Source organism: Pristiophorus japonicus, chromosome 15, assembly GCF_044704955.1.
Source record: "Pristiophorus japonicus isolate sPriJap1 chromosome 15, sPriJap1.hap1, whole genome shotgun sequence".
NCBI classification, from domain to species: Eukaryota; Metazoa; Chordata; class Chondrichthyes; family Pristiophoridae; genus Pristiophorus; species Pristiophorus japonicus.
The window spans coordinates 56,761,900-56,786,407 of NC_091991.1; the positions used below are offsets into that span (position 1 = coordinate 56,761,900).

The 24,508-nt window shown below is 41.3% G+C and overlaps 1 protein-coding gene across 7 annotated transcripts in view; it reads right to left on the minus strand.

The window, feature by feature from the left end:
• The window catches only part of LOC139280789 (protein kinase C and casein kinase substrate in neurons protein 2-like), a 147,316-nt gene that overhangs the window by 60,191 nt on the left and 62,617 nt on the right, over positions 1-24,508 (minus strand). The window contains exon 2 of one of the 7 annotated variants that reach the window (XM_070900484.1): positions 24,418-24,473. The exons of 5 other annotated variants lie outside the window; for them this stretch is intronic. The gene's annotated coding sequence lies outside the window, so the exon portion shown is untranslated. Of the gene's footprint in view, positions 1-5,710; positions 5,968-24,417; positions 24,474-24,508 lie in introns of those variants that run through there. One more of the 7 variants, XM_070900483.1, reaches the window with a different exon arrangement.

A 24,508-nucleotide genomic window follows, 5' to 3' on the forward strand; every position in this document is an offset into this window, starting at 1 on the left:
CAAGTTTATTCAGGACAGCAGGCATGGGAAAAATGAGATTTTGAAACTGGCCAAATTAAGTGCTGACAAGTTTACTTATCTCAATGCTGTTTGTGGAGCTCTGCGCGCGCATATCATTGGTTGTTGTGTTTGCCAATACAACAATAACGATACTTCAAAAGTAATTCATTAACTGTGAAGTACTTTTGGACTATACAAGTGCCTTACTTCATTCTTCTGTTTGCTGATTAATTAGAAAGGAGGAGTAAAATTGAGGTTCATTGGAATACTTGTACATCTTATGATGTTGATGTCTTAACATATTGGGCAGGATTTTAGCGTATGAGCCTATTATTGAATGATTCTTAATGTAGTTTGTTTTTTGTAACACAAAGTGACATTTTATTCATAAAAATATTTAATTGACTTCAGATTGGAGTTTAAATATTTTATACAGTAGGTAAACAAAAATTACCAGAAGTAATCCCATTAAGTATTCCCTGAAGGAACTGGTATATTCTATTTGGTATGGCAGTGATGCAAAATGTTTAGTTGTTTGGTGATTTCAAAGAAGAAACTTTAAAAATGGGGTTGCCTAATCAAAAGATATAGAACCACCTTACTGTTCATGCAGATATTTTCTTCATCTAGTGCCCCACATAACAGATAGTACTATACACAGAAGTAATTTCAATCTCATTTAGATTGAACTGAGCTGCAACCTTTTTTACAGTATCGAAGCCTTAGTGTTGCCAGTTGAAACTCAATGCTTGGTGACATTGTGTATTAAAACAGATTCCCTCAAGGCTAAGCCACAATTCTTCGCAATCGTACAGATTGGCAATAATCTGGCAGCAGTGAAACTTGATAATTTTATCTCTAGGGTGCTGGCAGCAGAACATTTCCTGTCAATATTTGGAGAAATTAACTGCATTATTGAAAAGGGAAGCCATGTATTTTTTTTAAATTAATCTTTGGTGATCAAACTGGTGCCCCTGTTCAGCTACTGGCAGAGAATCAGCTATTGATTATGATCTACAAATGGTTAATGTCATAACCACACACAAATGATAGTATCATTTGCTCCATTTGTCAATTATTCACAGCATGGATTACTGACTAGGAAGCAAATGTAAAACTGGCAAATTATAGTTATGTTGGTACATACATTATTATTCAAATATAACAGAAAAAGTGAAATGGTTAGAGATCCAATGAATAGCAAACTTACAAAGTTTTGAGAACCTTACTTCGGTAATTCAACCTTTTATTGAGAAGCCCTTTGGATGGGTTGTATGGAATTGCAAATGTTCACAATGGTGCATTAGGATTCTTCTAATGTAGGGGAGAGAGAGAATTAAGGCACATTGTTGGGGTTGAAAAAGGGCTTAATTGTGTAAGTAACCTGCTAGGCCTAGAAGTACTACATTTTCCCATTGATATTGATGGGCTAATCTATATCTCAATTCCAGCTACCTACCTTGGTTCCGTAACCCTTAATACCTTTCTTTGCCTCACAAAAAATTATTAAACTCGGGGGGTGAAACTGCCACGAGGTGGGAGTTCCTGCACCAGGCGCGGAAGTGTTGCCCCATGTCCTCTATGTTACCGCACCTGAGGGGAAGTGGAACACAAATTATCACACTCCACTTGCTCTCAGGGGCAGGGGCGGGAGCGGTGGGACACATAGCGCATTAAAGGAAGGCCAAGCTGCCAACTCTGCAGGCGGGAAATGGGGCCCAGGGTACAGAAGCCGGTGGAGTGCCGGGCTGCAAGATCGCGGCACGGACCCCACAATCTATAAACAAGGTGGTCGTGACCGGTAAGTCGGCCATTTATTTTTTGCCACCGCAGCTCCCCTTCAATTTTCCCCCCGCGTGCGATCTAGTGGTACGTGCTTGGTGAAGTTGTCGCTGGCATTGCTACCGAATTTTCGCTCTGGGGCAAAAACGGGTCACTGCGCACGGTGATGACGTCATCATTGCTGGCGAAGCGGCAGGAGCAGGGCGCTACTGATTACCACCACCAAACTCCTGTGAAATTTCACGGGAGTCAGTGGCGGTGCCGTGCCCGAGAGAAAAGTTGTTTGTGCCCCGTTGCTAACAGGAGGCGCAAACAGCCCAAATTTTTCCCACTTCATTTTTGAAATTTTCAATTGACCTCGCTTTTTGGGGAAGAGAGCTCCATATTTCCACTACCCTGTCTGTTTTCTGACATCTCCCCTAAGTGACCCAACTAATTTTAAGGTTATGCCCCTTGTTCTGGACTCCACCACCAGAGGAAATATTTTTTTCTCTATCTACTCTATCAACTCCTTTGATCATCTTAAACACATAAATTAGATCATCCCTTAATCTTCTATATGCAAGGAAATACAAACCCCATCCATGCAACCGGTCTTCATAATTTAACCCTTTCAGCCCCAATATCATTCTGGTGAATCAGCACTGCACCTCCAAGGTCAATGTATCCTTCGCGAGGTGCAGTGCCCAGAACTGAATGCAGTATAGATGTGGTGCAACTAGAGCTCTATAAAGCTGTAACATAATTTCTATCCCTTTATATTCCAGCCCTGTTCAATTTCCTTAATTGATTAACCATTCTTCAACATTGTAAACAAAAACGTATTAGGAGAACAAATGCTGTGATACTGCTTTTAGGGTTAAAGTTGACACTGCATTAATGATAGTGTGGCAACTAATTGTAGGTACAAGCAACCCATGTGATTACATTTGGACAATAGTTCAAAGTGTTATAGCTCTATAATGCATTCATCATAATGAACTGGAAATGCAGCCTGAAGGACAAGATCAGCTGTGATGGCTACCAGAGTCAAATAACATGCTGATATTAACTGCCAAGACTCACATATGAATAATGACCACTTGGGCAAGATACCAGAGGGCACGTGCTGCTTATGGAACTATAACCCAACGCACTCCTGGCTGGCCTCCCATATTCTACCCTATGTAAACTGGAGGTCATCCAAAACTCGGCTGCCTGTGTCCTAAGTCCCATTCATCCATCACCCCTGTGCTCACTGACCTAACACTGGCTCCTGATAGTGTGGAATCTCCTCTTCAATAACAAGGTCAAATCCCTTACCTGTCACATTCAGAATTAAGAGGGTTACCCACATGTGGCTATTTCATGACATCACTAGAGAAGAGCTTCTATATTAAAAATAAACACTGACCAGTATTTTATACTTCAAACTATAATCAAGTTGATTGACTCAAGTTAGTGCACAAATTACACTAACATTGTTCAAAAATTCAATGCAATATGTTTCCAGTTAAGTGATTCTGCATCATTGACGTAAAAATAAGTGTTTGGTCTATTCGCTTTTAATTTTACCCCTTTTAAAATAATTTAATTGCTATAGAACACGTGTTTAAAATGATCTTTTTCACCTATGCAGTACCTTCACATCTCTTCACATATTTTAAACTGTTGTGTGATGTCTCATGCTACATGACTCAGATTCACTACAATAATTTATCAAGATAAGGCTTTCAGCAATGAATATCCTTTACAGTTTCAAAACACATACATTGACCATCAAAATGGCTTGCTTTATTCTCTCTTTATTGCCAGTGTTACTGCAATAATTGAAAGCTGATTTTTGAATTCATGGAGCCTATTGCCCATTAACACTGCAGATTGCATACTACGTAAGCAATTAAAATCCAAACACTATTGCCCTGCAGCCACTTTGACTGTTCCAGTTAATTCACACAAGGCCAGAAATCAGTTTGAGCCAGAAATCAATGTAATTTTTTGTGAATTTTGATTTTAATTTTTCTAATGGTGTTGGCAAAATCACTTACATTTCAACTTATTGTAACCCATTGTTATTAATTTGAAAAAAACACGAGAATATTACTTTTGAATATAAAAAAATCTCAATATAGAAAAAGGTTTAAACTGTTATTTTTCCAGAAGCTATAATCCCAGGCAGTATGAGATTCCACCAACATTGTGAAGGCAAGTAAAGGTGCAAGATTGGTGAAAATACAAGGAATTAAGAGGCGATAGATGGACAGAGCATAAACATTTCAAAAGCTCACTGTTGTGCTTTACTGAATTCGTAGTGAAAGTAGCCTATTCCATGAGCGTAACCATCAACAAACTGATGGTAAGGGCACGATACTCCCTATTCCCACACATATTTTCCTTAGTCTAATTAATTTTTCGGTTTAATTATAAAAATACTCTCAGGAGATGCAGTACATGGTCCTATGTTATAGGCAGCAAAGGAATGAGGGGGGAAAACAGTACATGTGCAGTGTTGAATTTTTTTTTAGGGACCATATCATAAATTTATAAAAATACCTATTTTGAGGGGAGGGGGTCAGGAGCTCATCATGTAGTTAGTTGTGTTCACTGGCAAAGGAAAGCCAGCTAGTGGGGAAAGAGAGCCTGGCTGGACTAAAATTAAATAATAAAAGCACCACCTGGTCCTTTCCAGACTGAACCTCTTTGAAGTCTTTGCAGCTTTCGGTTATGTGAAATTCTAAAGAAGATTACTCAAACCAGACATTAAATGAAATTTGCCAGCCTTGTGGGGGATTGTTAAGTTCTGCTTCAGACATAGTGTAGATCATTCCTGCACTCAGGCGCATTATCCTCATACTCAGTGGCCTCACATTCGCAGCACTTAAGGGGGTCATTTTAACTTATCAGGCGGGAAAGCCATGGGATCGGGTGGAACGCCGGTTTTACACCCGCCCAATATTACTCTCAACTGACTTCAAGACACTAAAATCGGGCGGGTTTCCCGCCCGGCAAATTAGGTTAAAAGTAACCCTTTGGTGTGCCAAGGAAGTGGCGTATTCCGGTAAAGAGGCAAATCTCAGGACATTTAAAACATCAGGAGAATTGCAAACATTCCATTGCCGAGCCTAGGTGAGTAATTTAAAAACTGAGATGGTGGGACAGTGGCTCAGAAATAAGCTGGCAGGCATATGACCGGGTGCGAAAAGTTGGTTAGAACATTCCAGCAAATCATTGCACTATTGGTTGATTGCTGCTCCATTGGCTCTTTCATCTTTATCAAGAGTATATTTCATTTCTTTAACTTGACCTGCTTATCCTCAGGTGCAGGAGGTCATCATTGTTATGTGATTTTGTATGCATCTTCAATTGGGTATAACAATTAGCTATTAGGCCCCTTTTTAAAAATGAAACTGGTAAGGGGAAATTTTATTTACTCCAATGTACTTTAGATTTGCTCTGCCGTTAAAACTTGATGTTTTCACAATGGTCAAAAAGAATGGAGACAAGACACCTAGCCTGGATGATCCTGGTAAAGCAAAATGAGCCAAAAGATCAGTTTTCTCTGTAGGACAGCTAGCAACTGTAAGCATAGGGACAGAAGAGTAAATTTATATATGCATTCATATAGTGCCTCTCATGACCCAATTCACTCACATCCAATGAATTACTTGAAAAGGGATTTATAAAGGAAGAATTAATAGGAAGTTGTAAGAACACGGTTGGCAAGGGGCCTGATGGAGTGGCTAATACAGGGGCAGGAAGAATAATTGAATGATTAGAACTTACCAACTGTTTTGACTCAAGCAAAGACTATGAATGACACTGCACTCCATTGGCTGTTGTAGCTTTACACAATTTTAATTAATTATACATGTAAAAACAGTATTGAAACTGGATTCAATTATAAACATATTAAAAAGCAGAGTCACAGTTTGATCTTTAAAATGCAGACCTTTAACACGTCAGTGTACAAGTTGACTGCGTCCCAGGAACTGTTCTGATCACATCCACCCATTACATGAACACATGGTTCAACTTTGCTCATGTGGAAATAGTTTCCAGTATAATCCACGTTCAGCAGTTTTGTTAGGAAAACAAGTTGTACTGTTTGTTCGGAAAACAAGTTGTATTGTTTGTTCGGTATGATGATGTCACAGATACCAGCAGCAGTGGAATCTCCAACAGCAAAAGCATGTACCCCAATAGGAACTAAAATAATGGAGTTAAGTGTTAAAAGCAAGGCAAGTCAGTATTATTTAAAAGGTAATTCAACCCACAGAACACAAGAACAAGAATTAGGAGCAAGAGTAGGCCATTCGGCCCTATGAGCCTGCTCCACCATTCAGAAGGATCATGGCTGATCTTCGACCTCAAGTTCACTTTCCCATCCAATCCCCATTTTCCTTGATTTCCCTAGAGTCCAAAAATCTATCTATCTCAGCCTTGAATATACTCAGACTCAGCATCCACAACCCTCTGGGGTAGAGAATTCCAGAAATTCACAAACCTGAGTGAAGAAATTCCTTTACATCTCAATCTTAAATGGCTGACCCCTTATCCTGAGACTGTGCCCCCTAGTCCCAAGGCACTTCACAGGAGTATTGTGTGATAAAAATTTGACACCGAGCCGTATAAATAGAAATTGGCGCAGGTGACCAAAAGCTTGGTCAAAGAGGTATGTTTGATGGAGGAAAGAGAGGTAGAGGCGGAGAGGTCTACGCAGGGAGTTCCAGACCTCGAGGCCTCGGCAACAGAAGACATAGCCACCAATGGTTGAGCGATTGCAATCAGGGATGCTCAGGGGGGCAGAATTAGAGGAGCGCAGACATCTCGGAGGCGTTGTGGGGCTCGAGGAGTTTGCAGAGATAGGGAGGGGTGAGGCCATGGAAGGATTTGAAAATAAGGATAAGAATTTTGAAATCGAGGCGTTGCTTAACTGCAAGCCAATGTAGGTCAGCGAGCACAGGGGTGATGGGTGAGCGGGACTTGATGAGGGCAGGCAGCGGAAAGAGCATGCGGCAAACCAGTCCCATCCACCCCTTCCCTCAATGACTATCTGTCCCACCTGTAACAGGGCCTGTGGCTCTAGTATTAGACTGTTCAGCCACCAAAGAACTCACTTCAGGAGTGGAAACAAGTCTTCCTCGATTCCGAGGGACTGGGTATGATGAACAGTCCAATACGGGAATTACAGTCTCTTGTCACAGGTGGGACAGACAGTCGTTGAGGGAAGGGGTAGGTGGGGAGACTGGTTTGCCGCACGCTCCTTCTGCTGCCTGCGATTGCTTTCTGCAAGCTCTCGGCGACGAGACTCGAGGTGCTCAGCGCCGTCCCGGATGCTCTTCCTCCACTTAGGGCAGCCTTTGGCCAGGGACTCCCAGGTGTCGGTGGGGATGTTGCAATTTATCAAGGAGGCTTTTAGGGTGTCCTTGAAACGTTTCCTCTGCCCACCTGGGGCTCGCTTGCCAGGTAGGAGTTCCGAGTAGAGTGCTTGCCTTGGGAGTCTCGTGTCAGGCATACGAACAAGGTGGCTCGCTCAACGGAGCTGGTCGAGTGTGGTCAGTACTTCGATGCTGGCCAGATCGAGGATGCTAACACTGGTGCGTCTGACCTCCCAGGGGATTTTGACACCGTCAACCGCGGGGGACTATAGAACATCCTCCTCCGTTTCGGCTGCCCCCAAAAGTTTGTTGCCATCCTCTGCCTGCACCACGACGACATGCAAGCCGTGATACTGACCAACGGATCCATCACAGGCCCAATCCACATCTGGACCGGGGTCAAGCAGGGCTGTTTTATTGCGCCAACCCTTTCTCGATCATCCTCACTGCAATGCTCCACCTCACACTCAACAAGCTCCCCGCTGAAGTGGAACTAAACTACAGAACCAGTTGTCTCCAGGTCAGATCCAAAACCATCCCAACCACTGTCGTCGAGCTACAGTACACGGACGACGTTTGCATAGTTAATATCTTCACTGAGGCATACGAAAGCATGGGCCTTACTAAATATCCGTAAGACAAAGGTCCTCCACCAACCTGACCATGCCACACAGCACTGCCCCCCAGTCATCAAGAGGACCCAATAATGCTTTATGTGGTCCAGCCAGATCTGGCGGTGAATGGCTAAAACCAGTTGTTCACCCATATCCGTTCAAGTCTATATCCTTTGGACTTAAAGGGAGCGATGATCAGGACTGTACTGGGGAATGGCCAGGGTGAAAGAGAGTAATTGTTTTAACGGGGACTAGGGCATCAAAGGTGGTAGTGAGGGTGTGGTTGAACAGATTGGTAGCTGTAGAGACGTCATGGTGAATGGAGGGCCAAAGGCTGGACAGTTGGGAGCTGATAAGGTACAATTCTAAGAGACAGCACAGAAAAGGACATTCGGCCCAACAGGTCTATTGTAGTAAACACTTCAGTTAGAATGTGAATATTTTTTCAAGGTTAACCCAGAACCACCTGGTACAGTGAACAAAAAGGACAGCAATTTGTCTGTGACTGAGTTTCACTGCAAATTGCATTAGCTGGAACATAAATGTAAATGATCAGAAAGACTCAAATTTTAATTCAGCAAGACTTACAAGATCGTTCATTCCTTCTTTATTACCATCAACAGTTTAGCAGCTGCAAGATGTATATTGTTATTTGAATTGTTTTTAATACATAAAGATTATTGCAATCTTGAGGTAATCAGGTCTATACCACTAAACCTTCAACAGCTTGGGGTAGTTTCCACTTTGGGCGCAGTCTGGAAATTGCATCCAAAATTGGGCTGGTTAGGTTAAAGTTTAAGTTTCCAATAAAATTAATTTGCATAATTACAAACATGATCTTAAACCAGCGTAAAAGACCGTGGTTTTAGGTGTAACTCACGTTCAAAATTCCCCAATCCTTTGCGCTGGTTTGGCTAATTTTTCCTGGATTGCACTGATATTACTAGCGCAAACGAGTGGAAACTCTGCTCCCTTATCCTTAACCATCTGTTATTTGCACAGTACACAAAATTAATAGATTGGCTAATATGTGAAGTACGAATGCACTGTTATAATAAGCACATTTCACAAGGACACAAATAAAATCCTAACTTTAGTCTGATGTCAGAAAATAAAATGGACAACTTTTCAAATAAATGCGGGTGCACATTCTGGGAAATCTCTATTTGGCTGCACAATCCCTCTTTTGATGTCATCCAATTAACTGGATATGGGAAGCAATGAATTAAAAGTCCTTAATAAGAACCACTGAACAGAATTACATTCCAGAAGATTCCTAAGCATGAATTAATGAGCGCGTGGGAAATCAAATCAAATCAATGGGTTCAATTTTTCCCAGTGATTTGCGCCGCTTTTTTTGGCCTAAATTTTAAAAATTCAAATTTCCCCAATCTTTGTGCGCCAGCGTAACTCAGTTAGTTACGATTTTATTAGTTTTTGTTTTTGCGTCATAGGGGCGTAACCTGATGTCTGCAGCAATTTTTCACAATTATGCAAGTTTGGCCAATTTACATTTCTCCTAGGACGGCGTATGTGACCACTCCCGAAAAACCTTCTGGGCACTTAAGGAAAACCAACACATATTAAAAGAACGCGGAAATTTGTTATTTTTTTGGGGGGAGTAGTTGGGGCCAAGAAAAACGAGCATATCTCTGGCAATATGCCAAAAAACGGTATTGGGGAAAAGTGAGCCTAATATAACTCATTCTAAGATTAATTAACTTTCTTCTGTACATATTAATTCAAATATTTTGCCACTGACCAGCTATAATTATGATAATTATATTTACTATACAAATCTTTATGGTACTAGAAGTATAAACAACTATTTTATCAATACTTGACTCAGGACATTGAAAATCCATGTCCTCATCCCAAGTTCAAGTGTAAGACTTCCTCAGGTCTATTTTTGTATCTGTAGCACGTAAGCATCTGCCAAATTCAAATGGCAATTAAGGCCGACTATCATGCAAATTTATTCTTCTCAAAGGGTCTATATCCATTTTAACTTGGTCAATAGGCCAGTTCTATGCGCAGGCTAGTGGTGTATCTGAAGCCTCATTTGTGCTACATCTGTGATTTAACATTAGTTTCAGCTTAACTGCAGAACATGGTCAAGTATCAACAATGATAGCAGTACAAGTGGCTTTGCTGTAGAACAGTAGAGGTTGGGCACATACCCCAGTGGGAATGAGAAAACTTAGCAGGTAAGTGTGTGCCTGATAGATGCTCCTTAAACAGTGCCAATAGTAGAAACATGGGATCATATTAAATAACCAGCCTCTCATTTTGGAAAAATTGCTTTGTTCTGAATGGGGAGAAGCTGGGAAATGGTCCAATTAGTAAACATGTAATTCACATTAACTTGATAATTATGGCTGACATTCAATATTTTAACTGATGAAAAAACAATGCATGTACTGGTGATACCATTTCCTGACACATTAGCTGAATCAAACAACTCCAACTGAGAGGTTATAACTATCAGGAAATACTGAACAAGCTAGGGCTTTTTCCTCTAGAAAAGAGAAGGCTGAGTGGAGACCTAATAGAGGTCTTTAAAATTATGAAGGGGTTTGATAAAGTAGGCAGTGGATAGTGTCCAAAACAAGGGTCATAATAAGCTAGTCATTAACAAATCCAAGAAAGAATTCAGAAGAAACTTCTTTACTCAAAAGTGATTATAGAATGTGGCAGTCACCTGGAGTAGTTGAGGCAAAAACCATAGATGCATTTAAGGGGAAGCTAGATAAGTACATGAGGGAGAAAGGAATAAAAGGATAGGGTTCGATGAAGCAGGATGAAAGAAGGCTCGTGTGGAGCATTAACACAAGCACAGACCAATTAGGCCGATGGCCAGCTTCTGTGCTGTAAATTCTATATAATTCTATGCAACTCCTGCAAGATTACATACAATACAGATTTTCCAATCCTGAACAGAATACAATCCTTAAAGACTTTAAATGGGATTCAATAAATAAAACATTTGACAATCCCACAGTCACTGGTTGACTTGCCAAATATAGTTAACTTATCTTTAGATTCCCTTGTACCGCTGGGTAATTTGTCCTCTTTCTCCACTGTGAAAATGGATGCAAAGTACTCATTTAACAAGTCAGCCATTTGCTTATTGCCTGTAATAGTTTCATCTGCATGTGTCTTCAAGCGGCCCCACATTCCCCTTACCACTGTCTTTCTCTTAATATTGATAAAAACGTTCCTCTCCTATCCCCTCAACTAGTTTAAATCTTCCCCCACTGCTCTATAAACCCTACTGTTTTCCCCCATGGGCAACCACTTGCTCCAAGTGCTATTTAGTTAGTCACAGTTACCCTCCTCTGTCACCCTTACCTGTTGCTTCCTGCCCTGTCTCCATTACCAGCATCCTGTGGGGTAACCATCCTCTGGAACATCTGCTCCAGATAACATTCTCCCTCCCGAATGTTGCAAAGGGTATCTAGTTGATTCCCAAGCTGTACAACTTTCTGCACAAGGAGTGCAACTTTGTACATGCCATGCATATGTATTCACTTTGAGTACAGGCAGGGCCACATCATGCATGCCATAGTTATGTATGAAGGATTTAGTGAAATGCAGCGCACGATGGAGCAAGCAGCATCAGCGGCCATCTAGAACCCTAAAACTACAAAGGGAACATGCGCACATTTGTTTCTCTTACCAACACTGTGAATGCAGCAACTAACAAGTACTTGAGTACCCACTTACAGGCTGGGAATCAGCTGCAAAGAAGCTTTTACTTCTTTTATAACAATCCAAAAAGGAGATAAATGACCGTCACTTAGTCAACAAACTCTTTCTGGATCATAAATACAGCAAGGTTGGCAGTGTAACTCCCCAGAAAGATTCCATAAAAGGTGGCCCACGTGAACAAAATTATTTTACTGGACATTTCTTTAGGATTCAGCACCAACATCAGAGACACAAAAAAGACTGCTCACATGGAAATAGTTGGTCCAACAGCTCATGGGCACAGCACCTTGGGCATATCAGAAGGGTTAGATAAAGCAGCTTGGTCTCAAAGGTTTCTGCACATCTATCCACTTCACCGAGCCCCAAAAGGCTGATACTGGCAGCTCCTGCATCATTGGCCCTCTTTGCATAGCCAACTCATGAATCTGTACCCAGAGGTGAAGGTCACACTACCATATCGCAACCTGCCACTACAGTTGTTCCTCCCATTCAGAGAGCACTAAGACATGGCACGTGATTGCACAGTTGGAAAAAACTCCTTAGAGTTCACCAAGGGGAAGCACAGTGTTACAAACGAGAGAATTATATTATATATTAATGTGGATAGCCATAAAATAAATCACCATTTCATCAATCTTTTAGTGCATTGCTGGTTGGGATAGATTGTAGAAAAGTAACAAGTGACTAGGAGTTAACAGATGATTGATGTGCTGCATGTTCTTTGGGAAGATTGTGTGGTTTCATAGATATAATGACAACTTGTAATGGAGCAGCAATTGAAAAAATACTGCAGGAAAAGTCTTGGCTGGCAAAGTGATGTATTTTACAACAATGCAGAAATAGACAGGCAAAAAAAAGCTCTGCTAAAAGCTAAATGGAAAAGTAGATAACAAAATATCCCCACAACTCCAGCTAACTTGCTTTAAAGAGTATACCTCTCACTGTCTCACTAATGACAAGAAATTAATAACCACAACATTTTCAAAGTTCAAAACCAGCTATAAATGTATGCAAAAACACTAGAAACTGGCACTACAAGTCCATTAGGATTCCAGACTGAAGGCAATACATCTGAAGCTCTAATTCTGCAATCATATTCCTTGAATTCATATCCTGGAGTTGAGTGCACTCTTTGGACATATAAATGAATAATGTGAAGTACATCTCAGTCAACATAGATATGAAAATGGCTAGGCGATAGGAAACAGTAGTGGTGAATGGTTGTTTTTCAGATTTCGGATACAGTGGTGTTCCCCAGGGGTCAGTACTAGGACCACTACTTTTCCTGATATATATTAATGACTTGGACTTGGGAGTACAGGGCACAATTTCAAAATTTACAGATGACAAAACTTAGTGAACAGTGAGGAGGATAGTGATAGACTTTAAAAAGACAAACAAGCATATGAAATGTAATGCAGAAAAGTGCGGTAATACATTTTGGTAGGAAGAATGAGGAGAGGCAATATAAACTAAAGGGTACAATCTTAAAGGGGGTGCAGGAACAGAGACCTGGGGGCATATGTTCTTAAATCGTTGAAGGTGAGAAAGCAGTTAAAAAAGCATGAGGTATACAGGGCTTCATAAATAGAGGCATAGAGGACAAAAGCAAGGAAGTTATAATGAATCATTATAAAACACTGGTTCGGCCTCAACTGGAGTATTGTGTCCAATCCATGCATCCATTATCTTTATGTACAATTGAATTTTGGCTGCAGTCCTTCAAGGCCTCCTAAAGCACACAATTTGACACCTTGTTCCCCTTCGGCAAGATCCCAGGCCATGTCCAATATGGCCAGGCACGCACTATGAATAAATAATTATGGGCAATCTCTGGAAATTCCACAAGATTGTCCCAGCGTGATACGGGCAAGAGCTAAGCTTGCTGATCTGTGATCTCACCAAGTCAGGATCCATATCAGAAGATTACCCTACTGCATTAAGTGAAAAGTAACTCAAAATGGTATAGGTTATTGAGGGCAAGTCAAAGACCAGGGAACGTTGGGACAATATTGTGGTGCCTGCCCTCCACCAGTGGCGGAAACTAGAGGATTTGCGACTATGAAGTGCTACACTTTGGTTTCTGTCAATTGCAACTGCATAAAGTACGTCGTCTGCATCGTTAAAGTTCAGCGCCATTCAGGCTATGACCAACATGGTGGTCCAAGATCCAGTCTGTGGATAGCTGAAACAGATCACTGTCGATGAGGTATCCTTGCTGAGCTCCAGATGCAATAGTGGAGATAGCTGACAATTTTAACTATCTTGGGAATTCATTACACGGCTCAACTACCTCTGAAGGAGAGATACGGCAATAAATAAGAATCGCCAGAGGGGTTGTGTGATCTCTTGATAAGAATCTGTGGAAGTCATGAATCCAACTAACAACCAAGCTGCAGGCATCCTAATAAAGGTGCTCTCCAGATTGCCATTTAGCTCAATGGTGACCAAGAACCACTTGGACCCAAAGGACCTAAAAAAGCTCAACTTAGGCTTCCACACTACATTGCACAACACACAACAGAGAAGACTGGAAATCTTGCACACGCACTGCTGCAGTCCCATTGGGGCGTGGGCGATCAGTAGTCGTGGTCATGTCCTCTTCCTTTTCAATTTAATTGCTGCATCTCAAATGATGAGCAAGTCCACATACAAAATTGAAAAAAGGCCAATTACCGAAAAATGTTTGTATGGATCCTCGTTTATTTGAACACAAGTTGGCTAAATATTCTACCTCTCTTGATGCACTGCATCATCCCAAGGCAGCAATTTACAAAATGTTACGTGAAAATGTTCCAAGTTATTTAAGATGTCATCATTTTCATGAAAAATGTCCAGTAACTCTCATCTCCTTTGTTTGCAAACACACAACACAATATTATCGTAGTAAAATGATCATGTCATTTGTGCATGAAGTCATTGTGATGGAAACGAAGCATGGTTCCTCTCCCTGATAAAATCTGCTAACATAGCGCCTCTTCAAAAGGAAATTGTAACTGAACGTTGCACAAATACATGAAAAGTTAATTTATATTTCACGTGGTTCTGGCCGATCACCAGCAATGACGGTCAGGAATACCATCTCATTACTATGCTACAATACCAAAAATGGAGATGGTATTTTACTGCACTTCATCTGGTAGATTTGTTTTATGAAGGACATGGCTCATTTGAAACTTTGTGCAAAACCAAGCCCACTCTCTGCAGTCAGCCTATATATTAGGAAAGCAAGATTGTTAACTAAGGAAATTACCAAATATGTGAGACTTCTATTTCTTTCGGATCACTGAATGTTTTCGTTATTTTAAGAACTTTTCTGCAGGAAAGGAAACAAAAAGAGTTGTTCCATAAATGATGTTTAGTTTACAACTTCAGGCTCAGTATTGTCAACATCATTTACTCTGAGGAAAACAAGTGCTTTAAGCACTAAGAGGCTATCTCTGATCACTGTGCAGACTGCAAGGTACTAATTTGAGGGCAGGAAAAAAGTCCCACCCACATATCCTGCACAGTCTGACACTAACTTTTCAATGACTAACATTCTTTCATGATCAGACAATGGAACGGCAAGGTTACAGAAAATTATGCAACTTTTTCCTTTACCACCTCTCCAGCAAGGGGACAAAATGTCTGAGGGAAAAATGGAAAAACTTGAACAGGGCATTTTTAGATTAAGATTTTAAAAATTGCCATATTGTTTCGTTACAGATATTTCTCAGTGTACACTGGGAAGAATGTTATTTTCCTTGAGTGATTTTGCTCTCCCCCACTCTCTCAAAATATGGCAAACTTTAAAAAAAAATTCTGTTCATCAAGATGGGCCCAAGTTTCCGCCCTCTAAGAATGGCGCACCTCCATAAGGTGCGCCAATTTTCTGGAATAAAAAGGGCGCCGAAAACTTACCTTGTGACTCTGCAAACTCCTCAGGACGTCTTCGTGCTCGGCGTGACGCAGCACAAGGGGTCGAGGGCAGAGCCAAGTCCCTCGGCTGAAAACAGTGCCGGGACCTCTGCACATGCGCGTGAGAGTGTGCATGCATGTGCAGTAGCTCCTCGCCTCCAAGGCTGCGTGGGAGGGGCCCGAAGCACGCCACCCCTAGCCCTGGCCAAATGGGCTCCCAGGGCGAAGATCGGACTCGGGCCTCCCTCCTGTTCAGCTCGCGCTCCCCACCCCCTCCCTCCTTGGCGGCGGGGCCCGCCCGAAGTCTTCGGCGGCCCGTCTTCCACTCATTGGCGGGGCCCATTCAGCCCCCCCCTCTCCCCTTTCTCCCCCCCCTCCTCTCTTTCTCCCCCTCCCTCCTCACCACCCCCCTCTTCTCCTCCTCCCCCTCCCCCCCACCACCACCCTCTTCTCCCCGTCCCCCCCCCACCCCTCCTCCCCTCCCCCCTGCCACCCTCTCCTCTCCCCACCCTCCTCCCCCCTGCCACCCTCTCCTCTCCCCGCCACCCTCTTCTCTCCCCCGCCACCCTCCCCTCTCCACCCTCCTCCTCCTCCACCGCCACCCTCGCTGTCAGAGACAGAGAGACACAGAGACAGAGACAGAGAGCAAGACACAGACAGAGAGCGAGACACTGACAGACACATTTTAAAAATATTTATAATTTTTTTTGATTGATTTATTGGTTGATTTAATGATTTATCATTTATTATTGATGCTGCTATTTGTAAAAGTGTTTAATGTTTGTTAAACCCCCCCTTTCCCCCAACCCCCTCCCCCATCTCTCGTTCCCTACGCCTGATTTCTAAGTGTAGGCAAGGTTTTTCTGAGCGTACAAAAATCTACACTTACTCCATTCTAAGTTAGTTTGGCGTAATTTTGCGCCGCCTAAACTTGCAAAACAGGCGCAAGTGGCTGGACACGCCCCCTTTTGAAAAAATTCTGTTCTAAAATGGAACTATTCTAACTCACTAGAACTGGAGCAAACTAAATGCTGAGAATTGCAATTTCTAAGATGCTCCATTCTAAAACTAGTTGCTCGAAAAAAAAATAGGAGCAACTCAGGCCGAAACTTGAGCCCATTAATACTGCAGAATAGAACACTTTCCACTTCAGGTACCATAAACATGGTTAGATGTTGCGTATTGCTCTTGAAATTTTGCCCCTACAATATGCCCAATCTTATTTTTTCATTTTCCACTTCAGCCACTCTGAGGCATCTCTGACTGAGATTACCAGTTTAGCATTGAATTAGGAGCAACTTCTAGTTCAAGTAAATATCAGAAGAAACTTGATTGCATAACCACGACAACTTAGAATGTAAAACGTTTATTTTAAGACTAAGATATAAATGTCTTCAAATGCCAAATATTCTGAATCAGTGAAATATTAGCATGAATTCTACAAATGGGTGACAAACAATAGTTGACTTTACAATTGCCTATTCATTTGAATCTCATTAAAAAAAAATTGACAGCTTTAAAACACCAAGACTGTACAGCAGTACTGAGATGCTGGTTTGAATGTCTTGCGTTTCTGTGCTGCAATACTTGTCATTCCATCCTCTGCAGTGCAGCAATTTACTCAGCAAACCAGAACGTCTCTGTCAAGAGGAAAACTTTAATATCACCGTTATTTTGGAAATGGCGATCTGACATGAAATAACAGCCTTTTCTTAAACCAATGTATATTATAATGTGGCTATGTATTTCAGGAAAAAGGACTGATTTGTTTATTCAAGAAAATGGACAGCGAAGTAACTTCAGCATCTTAAGTAAAGGAGATTAATTACCTTTGGACCCCTTGGGATGCATTTACACTGCGGCTACGCATCTGAGCCCAGAAGCTGTAGTTCTGGTTTCACCCTGTTTATATTGCCTGGCTCTTGCACAGCTGGAACTGCCTTGTTTAGGAAACAGTTCTGCAAAGGTCTGGCTGCATACATGAGCTGAGCCGTTTCCCTAAAAATTAGAAATGGAAACGCAGGGAACTGGCGCCTTTATGGCAGATCATTTATAAAATAATTGACCCTGCTACGCATTTGTCAAATCAAGTCTAACACTGCACTGGATTTACATTCCTTGTCAAACCGAAGCAGTGTTGAACTAGAACCAGGAAATCACTGCACCAATCCTAAACTTGCAGCCTAAATGCACCTTAATACCAGTTTCTTTTTGAAACCACAGAATTTTTCAACACCGGTATTGGTAAAGCAACAACACTGTGCATTAACAATTTGACTTTTACAAAAAAAACAATCTAGAGATAACTTCTTTGCTTAATGTAACGCAATAGAAGTATTTTATAGGGAAGACAGTTGATATGTAAAGCAAAGGAGCAAAAAAAAAAAATTCAATCTGGCATAAAAGTCCAAAGCAATTCTGGCACACTATCAAGATCGGCTATTTACAAAATTTTCACTGAAGCACAGAATTGCTTTATAGAATATTGCAATACTTAATATTCTCTTTGAAAGGTCATTGACCTGAAATGTTAACTTTGTTTCTCTCTCCACAGATGCGGCCTGACCTGCTGAGTATTTCCTGCATTTTCTGTTTTTATTCCAGGTTAAAGTTCATGCTGAAGAACAGAAATAAAAAGCGCATTACAATAATTGTTCACGCTAAGCCAGCTATGTGCATTTGCACATTCATGTTATGATGCAGAGTTAGAACATCAAGATGCAGATGTATGTCTTGAATCAGTGCTTATACTCGACACCTTACTCAATTCCAAAGACTAGTGACAGTGTAGAACATCCAGTTAAAAAAGGATAATTCTGGTCACTAGCCTGAGCAAATCTTGCAATTTGTTGCCCAAGACCCATGCATCAGGAACTGCAATATAAAAGCAGCTGAAAGCATCAGTCACTTATCTTTAACAGATAATTGACAAACATAGCTATAAAATAAATATGGATTTTCAAACATTATTTCTGTAACAAAACAATTATAGTTTATCCTTTCTGAATTTCAGGCTAAGAAATATATATATTTATTGAATTATGTTCTGCAGTGAAAGTCAAACCTATTTCCTCAAAGAAAACTGATGCACAAAATGAGTGATCATAAAACAGTAAACTTCCTACATGGAACAGATCAATTCATAAAAATAAAAGCTATATTATAACTTTTATTTATATAGCGCCTTTAACATAGTAAAACGTCCCAAGGTGCTTCACAACAATGTTACAGACAAACAGGTAAATTTGACACCAAGCCACAGAAGAAATTAAGGCAGATGACCAAAAGCTTGTTTAAAGAGATAGGTTTTAACGAGCGTCTGAAAGGAGGAAAGAGGGATAGAGAGGCGCAGTGATTTAGGGAGGGAGTTCCAGAGCTTAGAGCCCCGGCAGCTAAAGGCATGTCCACCGAGCGTTGAGCAGTTATAATGAGGGCTGTTCAAGAGGCCAGAATTTGAGGAGCGCAGACATCTTGTGGGATTGAGGCTGAAAAAGATTACAGAGATAGGGAGGGACAAATCCATGGAGTGATTTGTAAACAAGGATGAGAATTTTGAAATTGAGGCGTTGTTTAACTGAGCCAATGTAGGTCAGAAAGCACAGGGGTGATGGGTGATCATGACTTGGTGCGGGTTAGTATACAGCTGCTGAGTTTTGGATGACTTCAAGTTTACGTAGCGTGGAATGTGGAAGGCGGGTCAAGAGTGATTATTATACATTATTCAACATATCTGATAAATAACAAAGATATCAGCTGCAGAGTTTCAAGATAAATTCCCTGCACATTGCCATCAACCAAAAACTCTGCATTCTGTGAGAATTATGTACATTACTGTTGTTTTAATGTGTAGATAAAGACAAGCTACACAAGGCCACTTAATCATAGTATTATGTAAATACCTTCACGTATCATCAGCCGGCATGTTATAACGGTTTCTTTAAAAAAAATCCAAACTGCATTCCAACAGCTGAGCTCAATCAATCCAGACTGCGTAATCTACTGACAAAATATTTTCAATGCAGTCTCATTCCCTCCTTACTGTCCGAATTAGGGAGAGGTAGAGAGTGAACAACAAACATAGCAAGATTAAAAATCTATATATCGATGTCATTCCTCTGAAAATAAACAACCTTCATGGTACAAATTTTACTGGAAATCAATCCAGTTTTAAATCTGGGACCACTGTTAACCTCGTTAAATAATCCCATCAGTAGCTTTGATTTTGCATATGATTGAATAACTCCAGTTTGCTTGACCAATTCATACTGGCAACTGCAAAACCCCATCTGAGTTTGATTACAGTGATATATCATCACAATACATGTGCACAAAATAGTTTAGTTACATTATCAGCCATGAAAAGATTTTTAACACTATTCTCAAGGAGGGCAGCCAGTTAGGGGATGATTTTAGTTACTTTTTAAAAATTTCCTCTCTAGCCCTGCTTATTTTGATCTTTAACCTAAACTACCCATCACGTTTACACAATGCGAGAACTGTAGCTTGGGTTTGAAACTACAGGAAGTCCACAGTCAGATGTGGAGATTGGCCCAGAATTTGAGGTCAGCGGCAAAGCAAAGGCGTTCGCTGCTGGCCCCGAAGCAAGCTTCTCACAAAAGATCTCGAAAATTCTGTGTCAAGAAGTTCGGGTTTTCCGACGCGTAGTTCAAACCAACATAGTATAGTGCGAATCCCCCCATAATGCGAGCTGCTATGTCAACAAGCTGTCTAAGTAGCCAATCAAAATGAAGATATCTCAGTGAATAAATGGGTAAGCTATTAAAATTCTAACATTTAAAAAACATTCCAGAAAAACAAAGATTGAGGGGCTCATGAGGAAAAGGCAAATAAATGAACAAACTTAAAAAAATCTTATTTATTAAAATGGATAAATGAAAATGAGTTTTTCAGGGCCATACCCTTTGATTAGCAGTCAATACGCTGTAAAAAAAAAACCCAGTTACACCTAACCCCTTTGGGTATTTTGAGTTGCACAGCCAGATCTAGAGATTGGCCCGGAATTTGAGGTCAGCTTCGCACAAGATCTTGCGATCTCTGTCGATATGGGGTATTTAACAGCATAATTACTGCAGAGAGTCGAAGTCTTCCCATGATTTAAGAGATTTCACTGATTGCCAGCTCGGGGGGCAGGGGTACAGCGCAGCAGTGCAGTGAATGACAGACCGCAACTTAAGGATTTCCGCATTAGGCTGCGCGTGCGCTAAAGCTTGAAGTTGCAGTCAGTTTCAAAAGCGAAATGACGACAAACGCTGCCAGTTCGCCATCATCAGGACACAAATTCCGCGCCAATGCTTTGATCTTCATTCAATTTTGTTCACACATCATCTATAGAATCTGCCATTAAAGATGGTGTGTGAATGAAGCCTTAGAAAAACCTCACAATTACTTGTTAGCATCACATTAAGAGCATCTCATTATACTAAAGGGCAATCAGAAAGTTGAAAGAAAGGGTACTTGGAATGTGGTTAAATACTAAAATGAAGTTTGATTTTCCCCCTAAAATATTTTTGGGAGCAATGGGGGTAAGCAACAAAGTTTCAAAATGTGGATGGGCTTTAAAAATCATTCCACTGATGGATTAGCAACTATTCCATTGCAGAAATACTCAGTTACAGCTGATTATCTAGGTTTTCTAAACAATACACGAGAGAATTTACAGAATATTTATATTTGGAAAAGGTAAGCAACAATGAAAAGGAGCACTGGCTAATCTCAACAATTATCACTACATGCTTTTATCCATCTACATTAACTTTGAGAATATTGGATAAGGGTAATCACGAAAGACAACATTCAGAGGCCAGCTGAGATAAACAACCTAGTCTTGTTCAACCTAGAGTATGCATTGAAAAAAACAAACCCCTCAACAGACAGTGGATTCCTTTAGCTGTGCAATCGAAAGCTTCATCTTAACCAGTATGAGCAACAAGATTGATCAATGAATCAGCTTAACTTAATCTACTCAGCCTTCTAACAAAGTACATTAAAGCTGTCCCGGACAACAAAAGGCAACCGCTACCCGATCAACAACTTACATTTATGTAGCGTCTTTAACATAGTAACATGGGCCTGATAGTCTGCATCCCAGAGTACTTAAAGAAAGTGGCCCTAGAAATAGTGGATGCATTGGTGATCATTTTCCAACAGTCTATCGACTCTGGATCAGTTCTTATGGACTAGAGGGCAGCTAATGTAACACCACTTTTAAAAAAGGGAGGGAGAGAGAAAACAGGGAATTATAGACCGGTTAAGCCTGACATCAGTAGTGGGGAAAATGTTGGAATCAATTATGAAAGATAAAATAGCAGCACATTTGGAAAGCAGTGACAGGATCGGTCCAAGTCAGTATGGATTTATGAAAGGGAAATCATGCTTGACAAATCTTCTAGAATTTCTTGAGGATGTAACTAGTAGAGTGGACAAAGGAGAACCAGTGGATGTGGTGTATTTGGACTTTCAAAAGGCTTTTGACAAGGTCCCACACAAGAGATTGGTGTGCAAAATTAAAGCACATGGTATTGGGGGTAATGTATTGACGTGGATAGAGAACTGGTTGGCAGACAGGAAGCAGAGAGTCGGGATAAACGGGTCCTTCTCAGAATGGCAGGTAGTGACTAGTGGGGTGCCGCAGGGGTCAGTGCTGGGACCCCAGCTATTTACAATATACATCAATGATTTAGATGAAGGAATTGAGTGTAATATCTCCAAGTTTGCAGAAGACACGAAGCTGGGTGACAGTGTGAGCTGTGAGGAGGGTGCTAAGAGGCTGCAGGTAACTTGGACAGGTTAGGTGAGTGGGCAAATGCATGGCAGATGCAGTATAATGTGGATAAGTGTGAGGTTATCCACTTTGGGGGCAAAAACATGAAGGCAAAATATTATCTGAATGGCGGCAGATTAGGAAAAGGGGAGGTGCAACCAGACCTGGGTGTCATGGTACATCAGTCATTGAAAGTTGGCATGCAGGTACAGCAGGTGGTGAAGAAGGCAAATGGCATGTTGGCCTTCATAGCTAGGGGATTTGAGTGTAGGAGCAGGGAGGTCTTAATGCAGTTGTACAGGGCCTTGGTGAGGTCTCACCTGGAATAGTGTGTGCAGTTTTGGTCTCCTAATCTGAGGAAGGACATTCTTGCTATTGAGGGAGTGCAGCGAAGGTTCACCAGACTGATTCCCGGGATGGCAGGACTGACCTATGAGGAGAGATTGGATCGACTGGGCCTGTATTCACTGGAGTTTCGAAGAATGAGAGGGGATCTCATAGAAACATATAAAATTCTGACGATACTGGACAGGTTAGATGCAGGAAGAATGTTTGCGATGTTGGGGAAGTCCAGAACCAGGGGTCACAGTCTAAGGATAAGGGGTAAGCCGTTTAGGACCGAGATGCGGAGAAACCTCTTCACTCAGAGTTGTTAACCTGTGGAATTCTCTACCGCAGAGTTGTTGATGCCCGTTCGTTAGATATATTCAAGGGGGAGTTAGATATGGCCCTGACGGCTAAAGGGATCAAGGGGTATGGAGAGAAAGCAGGAAAGGCGTACTGAGGTGAATGATCAGCCATGATCATATTGAATGATGGTGCAGGCTCGAAGGGCTGAATAGCCTACTCCTGCACCTATTTTCTATGTTTCTATGTTTCTAAAACGTCCCAACCCACTTCACAGGAGTGATTATCAGCCAAAATGTGACACTGAGCCGTGTAAAGAGATACTAGGTCAGGTGACCAAAAGCTTGGCCAAAAATGCTGAGGCACAGCCACCAATTTTGAGGCAAAGGAAATCAGGGATGCACAAGAGGCCAGAATTGGAGGACTGCAAAGATCTCAGATGGTTGTAGGAGGTTAAGAGGTAAGGAGGGGCAAGGCCAACAATTTAAATACGAACAATGAAGGATAAGTAAAGACCTGCTGGTCCAGCGAGTGTGTCCCACACAATTGCGATACCTTGTGTATCACGACATATACACACCATCCCACCCAAAACCATGTCATCTTCTGGGAGATGCAAAAAAAGATTTAAAAACCCAGCCAATTTGGGAGAAAAAATCCACAATTCTCTGGGAAAAGAACCACCTCCTGACATCTAGCCTTATAAAATTAAAATTTATCAACCCCAGTCCTCCCAATCTATTTAATTGAAACACATCAACTTGAACACAATCTATTCCCTTCATTATCTTATAAACCTCAATCAGATGTGTAGAGACCCAATTCTTTCAGTCTATCTTGATAACTATGATGCTTTAAACTGGGAGTTAGTCTAGTGGCCCTCCTCTGCACCCTCTCCAAAGTCTCAATATCATCTACCATGTGAGGATACCAAAACTGGACACACTGTTCCAAGTGCAAGGATGGGAATTTTATTCGAGGCACTGGTGGACTGGGAACAGTGGACTGTAGATCAGTGAGCACAGGGGTGATGGGTGAACAGGACTTGGTGCCATGGCATCATATCCACAAAAAAGGAATGAAGTTGGTCAGGCAAGACCTACTCACCATTGGGTTATTTTAACACGGTTAGTCTTCTGTTTGTTTGATTATTAATTCTATTAGTTTCTGAATACCAGTCAGGTTAATGGCTCTGCAATTGTCAAGTGAATCCATTCTGAATATGAGAATTACATTTACCTGTATTCAGTCTGTTGGAACTTCTCTAATGCTCATTAACAGCAAGTTTGAAGAAATTAAATTACTTCCTTGTCTTTTTAAATACCTGGGGTATAGTTCTTCCATCCCAAGGGATTTATTAGTTTTCAGCCCCAGAGCATACATGACGTGCTTTGGATGTCGAGTGGGATACTATTAGGGAGTGAATTCCTGTGGGGATTCTCCCACTCGTCCATGCGGGAGGAAGAAGAGAAAGGTGGCATCTGAAAAAAGTGTGTGGGATGGTTAAAACATAACCCCCAGCCTGTAATGCAATATCTTCAGCGAACACAGACCATCCCGAGTCCTTAAATTTTACCAAGTGGATTTTCTTTCCAGTCAGGAAAACATCTATAACCAGTGACTGCATAGACTGCAATTACCATACCTGACCACTATCACGATGTCATCCTTGAAAGACTGAGCTACATCAAGAGGATACATCTAATACACAGACAGAAAACAATGTTAGGAATATT